This window comes from Pelobates fuscus, chromosome 2 (assembly GCF_036172605.1).
Source record: "Pelobates fuscus isolate aPelFus1 chromosome 2, aPelFus1.pri, whole genome shotgun sequence".
Lineage (NCBI taxonomy): Eukaryota > Metazoa > Chordata > Amphibia > Anura > Pelobatidae > Pelobates > Pelobates fuscus.
This window is the reverse complement of record NC_086318.1, coordinates 70755497-70763180: the sequence shown is the minus strand read 5'-3', so window position 1 is coordinate 70763180 and position 7684 is coordinate 70755497.

The window sequence follows — 7684 nt, the reverse complement described above, 5'->3', positions numbered from 1 at the left end:
TGACTTGTCCGTGGTGAGTCTCAATATCCCTGGAATGTATAAGTATATCATCAAGGTATACAATCACACAGTCATCTTGAAACTCCCTAAGAACCTCATTAATAAGGTCCTGAAATACCGCCGGGGCATTGCAGAGACCAAAAGGCATTACAGTATACTCATAGTGCCCATATCGGGTATTGAAAGCAGTTCTCCACTCGTCTCCGTCGTGAATTCTCACCAAATTATAAGCACCTCTAAGGTCTAACTTAGTGAAAATCTTAGAATTTTTTAATCGATCAAAAAGCTCGGTGATCAAGGGAATCGGATATACGTTTCTAATGGTTATCTTGTTAAGACCTCGGTAGTCAATGCAGGGTCTTAAGGAACCATCCTTCTTTTTAACAAAAAAAAATCCAGCCCCAGCAGGGGAGGAGGATCTTCTAATGAACCCCTTGTCTAGGTTTTCACGAATATACTCCTCTAGAACTAAGTTTTCATTCGTAGACAAAGGGTATACATGACCCCTAGGGGGCATAGTACCAGAAAGTAAGTTAATTTTGCAATCAAAAGGCCTATGTGGTGGTAAGGTATCAGCCTTTCCTTTGTCAAATACTGCCTTTAAATCTTGATACAAGGACGGTATCTGTACTTTGGTAGAGTCGGTAGTGTTATTAAGTGAGTTGACACTACAAAGAGGTGACACTTTCTTTAAACAATTCTCTTGACAATCCTGACCCCACGAAACTATTTCCCCTGATCTCCAATCTATAACGGGGTTATGTCTCTTAAGCCAGGAGTATCCCAGGACTATGGGAACAGAAGGAGATGAAATGAGTAGTAGGGATATTTCCTCCTTGTGTAGAATACCAGTAGTTAAGTAAAGAGGTGTGGTCTCCCGGAAAATCACAGGTTCAACTAAAGGTCTACCATCAATGGCCTCAACAGCCAAGGGTGTCTTCCTTAACTGGGATGGGATAGTGTGTTTGGTGTGAAACTTTTGGTCGATAAAACTCTCAGCAGCGCCGGAGTCTATCAATGCCATAGTCTCTAAAGTTCCCTTCTCCCAAGTTAAGGAGACCGGTAATAGGAGTCTATGTTCTTTGTAGTTATGAGTAGAGGACAAAATCGAAACACCCAAGGTCTGTCCTCTAGAGAAACTTAGGTGCGAGCGTTTCCCGGACGACTGGGACAGCTCAAACGTACATGACCTCTGACCCCACAATACATACACAGTCCCTCCCTTCTCCTGTACTGTCTCTCCTCCTCTGAGAGACGAGTAAGGCCTAACTGCATAGGTTCTGAAACCTGTGGAGTTTTGGTTTCAGAAATTTGAAATGATGGTGCTAGTCTAAAGGAAGATTTACCGGTTCTATCTCGAGTATTCTGCCTCTCCCTTAGACGTTCGTCAATACGAGAGATAAAGGAAATTAAGTCTTCCAAGTTCTCGGGAAGCTCTCTTGTCGCTACCTCATCAAGTATTACATCGGATAATCCATTTAAAAATACGTCTATATAGGCCTGTTCATTCCATTTTACCTCTGCCGCCAAAGACCTGAACTCTAGTGCGTAATCCACAAGTGTTTGGTTGTCTTGTCTAAGGCGCAACAGTAATCTGGCTGCATTGACCCTCCTGCCGGGGGGATCAAAAGTTCTTTTAAAAGCAGCTACAAAGGCACTATAGTTATAGACTAATGGATTATCATTCTCCCACAACGGATTAGCCCATCTCAGAGCTTTCTCAATGAGTAAGGTAATAATAAATCCCACTTTTGCCCTATCAGTAGGGTATGAACGGGGTTGTAGCTCGAAATGGATACTGATCTGGTTCAAAAAGCCACGACACCTCTCAGCAGAACCAGCATAACGTACAGGTGGGGTAACTCGGGAAGAAGCACCTACAGTAGCTACCTCTAGCCCTGAACCCACAAAAGAAGCAGACATATTACGCATTTCCTCAGGTGGATTAATAGGACGAGATAGCAGCGTCTGTAGTGCTAGAGCCATCTGATCCATCCTATGATCCATGGCGTCAAACCTAGGATCAGGAGAACCAAGCTGACAATTTGTACCTGCAGGATCCATGGCCCTGTCGTAATGTCAGGATCGGGTCAGGGATCCAACACGCAGAGTACAAAGAGTAGCAGATACGTATACCGGTCCTTAGAATGGCCGGACTTAACGTATAACTACAATAGAATGGTCAGAGACAAGCCGAGGTCGAGGGAACGAGAGGACAGGTAAGCGAGAGACAAGCCGGGTCAAGGATAACAGAAAGGCAGGAGAGTAAATACCAAAGCCGGGTCAGAACCAAAAGACAAGAGAATAACAAAGCACTGTGTGACTAGGCGGACAAGAACCACGACAGGGCAATGAGTAAATGAGAGAGCCACTGTTAAGTATCCTGGCTAGGGAGAGAAGACACGCCTCCGGCGAGTCCTGATTCGTCTCCCGAGATTTGAGTGACAGAACGTTCCGGGTTGGCGTCATGGCGTCGACCTCCGGTCCTCCTGTTATAAAAGGAAGTGACTCCCTCGCGGCCGGCGTTAGCAAGACCGAGTGAACCGCGAGGGGCCGAGGAGACATGCCGTCCGGACGGATAAACTTCTAAGTCTCTACCTCTCTCAGAGGTAGAGTCTTCAGGTACCCTGACACTATGGTGCTATGTATGATTAAAATAGGCCAAATTTGTGTTAGTAGTAAAAATCGCCATATCCGAACGAGGGCAGAAAATGGACTGAACTGCGGATGCCCTAGTTAGTGAAAGGTAGAACATAGGGTGAATACATGTTGAATGTCAGGGACAGTGTGGCTTAACGCGAGCTGAATAAACAAACTTACAGTTTTGTTGTAATAAACACGCAAACAGCAACAGGAAATGCCATGGCTGGGCCAGACGCAATAGTGCCCCATGAGCTTCGAAGGAGGTGGCTGTTTTTTTACTAGAGTGAGGTAAAATGAATACTTGCGTTGGCTGCACAAGGCAAAGACCAGCTTGTTTGGAGTTTAGTGAGTTTGTGTTGATGACCTTTGCAACGGAAGTAGATAGTTCTGTTCACAGGAACATTGTCAGTATATTATACGCTATTTTCCCGGTGTTGCTATTTTGGCCTTACATTCCAAATTCAGTTTTTAATTGACTATGATTGACTGCTTAGTGTGCTTTAGTGTATACTAAGGGGAATTAACTATACCTTGATGATGAGGCCTGGAAAAGGCCCAAAACCAGCCCTCCCCTCCTTCAGCAGCACAGACCTTCATGATCACTGCTTTCCTATGCTTCTCAAGAAGGGAGGAAGGCAGGCACATACTTGGCCAGTGAGACTGCCACTTCCATTAGCTCTGAGGAGCTACCAGAAATGGCTGTCTGAGTGGTTATAAAAGTGCTGATTTCTAGTGAGTCTGTCACAAATATGATATACTCTGGAAGTGTTTTATGTGTGTGGAGTGTTCCTCTAAGTTCAAAATTGCCAAATTGGAAAACATTCTCCAAATTAGTTATGTTTTCTGTTTGCCTACTGTTGCATTACATTTTATAGTGCCCTTAAATTTGCTTTTAATTAGTTCACAGTTCTCACTTTTGTGATTTTCTGTATATTATGTTTAGGCCAGATAGGAAATCTGGTTATGAAATCATGTTATTCAGTAGTTCTTTTTCTAATAACTCGTATACTCTGACACACATTACATTAATATCTTAAAATATTGCACCAACACAAAATAATAAATAACTGCAAACAAGTGCTCAATACTCCACATGTGAATTTACCAGGACAATACAAGGGTTTTAAAAAAGTGGCAGAATTTAATGTAAAATCTAGAATAAACAGGACAAGCCAAGATCAGGATAACAGAGAGATGTAAAGTCCCACACTCATGAGACTTGACATAGAAATTTTTCAGGATAACCAAATTTCATGCATGGAATGGTTTAGTCTGTCAAAAATGTTGTTTGTCGAAATGTATGAGATTGTAGTGCTGCTAGAGAATAGCTGAATAGTTACATAACAGTAGTGGAATGAGGAATTGTTATTTTTTAACCTCTGGTACTCATACTGCAGAAACTGTATTTTTTTTTATTTTATATGCCATACTCATGGGCATCCGCAGGAATTTTTCCAGGGGGGGGGGGGGCAGGGCCAGATTAAGAGCCCAGTGGGCCTGGTGCTGACAATTATGACGGGCCTAATTACAGAATCATATCGACCAAAAACACTAAAACACTCTCAAGCGTCATGTATCTGATGGAGATGGTGCTGGAGAGAAAGAAAACAGCAGCTATAAGAAAACACATACCCTAGGCTAATCTCTCACTAATTTATGTTTTCATCTTTCAAGTAAATCCATAACCCCTAACAGCAGTGTCCAGTCAAGCAGGAAGTCAGTGGGCACGGTAAAAGGGTGGGCCACTGACACAAATCACGTAACCTGCCAAAAGGGCCGAACATGCCCAAAAAAGAGGATATGTCTGCCCAAAGAATTAGAAGGCCAGCCGGGCATGAATGCATGTCAGGCTGCCTGCCAATCATGCAGCTGACCAAGTAAGGGCATACTATGCAGACAGCACCCTGAGCTTGGCATAAATGCATCTAATCATGCGCCCGCTCAACGCTTTTTAAGGACTGTCTCCTAGCACTCGCTGGTCCACTTGTCTCCTTACCTTCTTACTAGCAGGCAGAAGCTCCTGGTATATAGTCTGGGACAGAGAAAAGCTGTATGTAGTGAGTGTAGAAGAAAGGGGACATGCCACAGTGTTAGAGAGACCAAAGTCAGCATTACCTTAACCCCTTGAGGACGCAGGACGGTTCAGGACCGTCATCGGCATTTTTGCGTTGCCGACCGACGACGGTCCTGAACCGTCCTAAATTTAAAATGTACTTACCCGATCGCCCGGTGTGGGGAGACTGCCTGCAGCCCAGACAGTCTCCCCATGGCGGTTTAGGACCCCTGGGGCCATGTGATCGCCCAACAGGGCGACCACATGGTCACAATAGGTGTCCTAGACTCTGCCTGCAGGGGGACTGTCTGTGCTGACAGGCAGTCTCCCTGCCAGTGTAAAATCATAAAAAAATTTAAAGTTATAGTTAATAAAAAATATATATATTATTATATATGTGTATATATATGATATATAGACATATATTATACCTATATAATATATGTCTATATATCATATATATAATGCCATGCTAAGTGTATTTTTATATTAATATGTACATATATTAATATAAAAATACACTTATAATTAATTTGCACACGTATATATATAATATATATAATAACTATATATATTGTATATATATATTATTATAAAATACGAATAATAAATAATTTAAATTAAATTAAAAAAATTTAAAATAATAATAAAAAATTGAAAAAAAATTATATATCTATACGAAATTTTATTCTAACTGTATTTTGATATTAATATATTTATATTTATATCAAAATACACTTAGAATGAAATTGTATATATATCTATGTATATTTAAATAAATAAAAAGAATGCGAACTATTCATATGTCGATATACAAATTACATAAATAATTATATAAATATACACGTAGACTTCAAATATATAAATATGCATATATATTTAAATTCTACGTGCGTATTTAGGTAATATTTTTACATAATTAAGTTATTTTATTGATTGCAATTTAAGGGACCTGCCTGCCAACCCAGGCCGAAAGACCAGAGAATTTAATTTGCTATCACTGTATTTTACCCTGTAACGTTCTACGACACCCTAAAACATGTACATGGGGGGTACTGTTTTACTCGGGAGACTCCGCTGAACACAAATATTAGTGATTCAAAACAGTAAAACATATCACAGCGATGATATTGTCAGTGAAAGTGACTTTTTTTGCATTTTTCACACACAAACAGCACTTTTACTGATGATATAATTGTTGTGATACATTTTCCAGTTTTGAAACACTAATATTTGTGTTCAGCAAAGTCTCCTGAGTAGAACAGGACCCCCCATGTACAGGTTTTATAGCGTTTTTGAAAGTTACAGGGTCAAATATATAGGTCAAATATTTTTACATTGAAAATGGCCAGGTTGGTTACGTTGCCTTTGAGAGCGTATGGTAGCCCAGGAATGAGAATTACCCCCATGATGGCATACCATTTGCAAAAGAAGACAACCCAAGGTATTGCAAATGGGGTAAGTCCAGTCGTTTTTAGTAACCACTTAGTCACAAACACTGGCCAAAATTAGCGTTCAATTTAGTTTTTTACTTTTTTCACACACAAACAAATATGAACGCTAACTTTGGCCAGTGTTTGCGACTAAGTGGCTACTAAAAAAGTCTGGACATACCCCATATTGAATACCCTGGGTTGTCTACTTTTAAAAAAATATGTACATGTGGGGTGTTATTTAGCAATTTATGACAGATAACAGTGTTACAATGTCACTATTGATACATTTTAAAAATGTATGTTTTGAAACCGCAATATCCTACTTGTACTTATAGCCCTATAACATGCAAAAAAAAAGCAAAAAGCATGTAAACACTGGGTATTTTTGAACTCAGGACAACATTTTGAATCTATTTAGCAGTTTTTTTCATTCGCTTTTGTAGATGAGTAAAAGATTTTTCACATAAAATTCAAAAAACGTGTATTTTTTTCAATTTTTCATCATATTTTTTCATTTTTTTTAAATTAAATTAGATGAGATTATATAAATAATGGTATGTAAAGAAAGCCCCTTTTGTCCTGAAAAAAACAATATATAATTTGTATGGGAACAGTAAATGAGAGAGCGGAAAATTACAGCTAAACACAAACACCACAAAAGTGTCAAAAAGATGCCTGGTCGCAAATGTACAACATCGCAAAAAAAGTCCAGTCCTTAAGGGGTTAAAGGATCACTATAGGCTTAGGAACACAAACATGAATTCATGACCCTATAGTGTTAACACCACCATCTGGCCCCCCTGTGCCCCTCATGCCTCCATAAATATAGCAAAATCTTACTGTTTTCAAGCCTGAAGCTGTAACTCTGCATGCTGTTAGACTCAGAAAAACAAGCAGTCTGCTGACATCATTAGAAGTGGTGGCCTGATCCAATCACAGTGCTTCCCCATAGGATTGGCTGAGACTGACAAAGAGGCAGATCAGGGGCAGAGCCAGCATGATTCAAACACAGCCCCGGCCAATCAGCATCTCCTCATAGAGATGAATTGAATCAATGAATCTCTATAAGGAAAGTTCAGTGTCTGCATGCAGAGGGAGGATACACTGAATGTTTGGATGCATTTTAGGCAGCCATGACCCAGGAAGGATCTCTAACAGCCATCTAAGGACTGGCCAGTGAAGTTATCACTAGGCTGTAATGTAAAGACTGCAATTTCTCTGAAAAGACAGTGTTTACAGCAAAAAGCCTGACAGTAATGATTCTACTCACCAGAACAAATTCAATAAGCTGTAGTTGTTCTGGTGACTATAGTGTCCGTTTAACTATATTCATTGTCAGCCAGTCCACACAAGTTTTGTTCCCATACATCCCTCTTAAGTTTCCATACTTAAGTAAGAGTATGTGAAAAGTAGTTAGGGTTGCCACCTTTCTTGGAAAAACATACCGGCCTTGCTAATTTGAATAATTAAATATGTATGGGTGACATCACATGATGTAAATCACAAGGAGTGACATAAGAGAAAATGCTGTAAAATCACCAAGAACTACTTA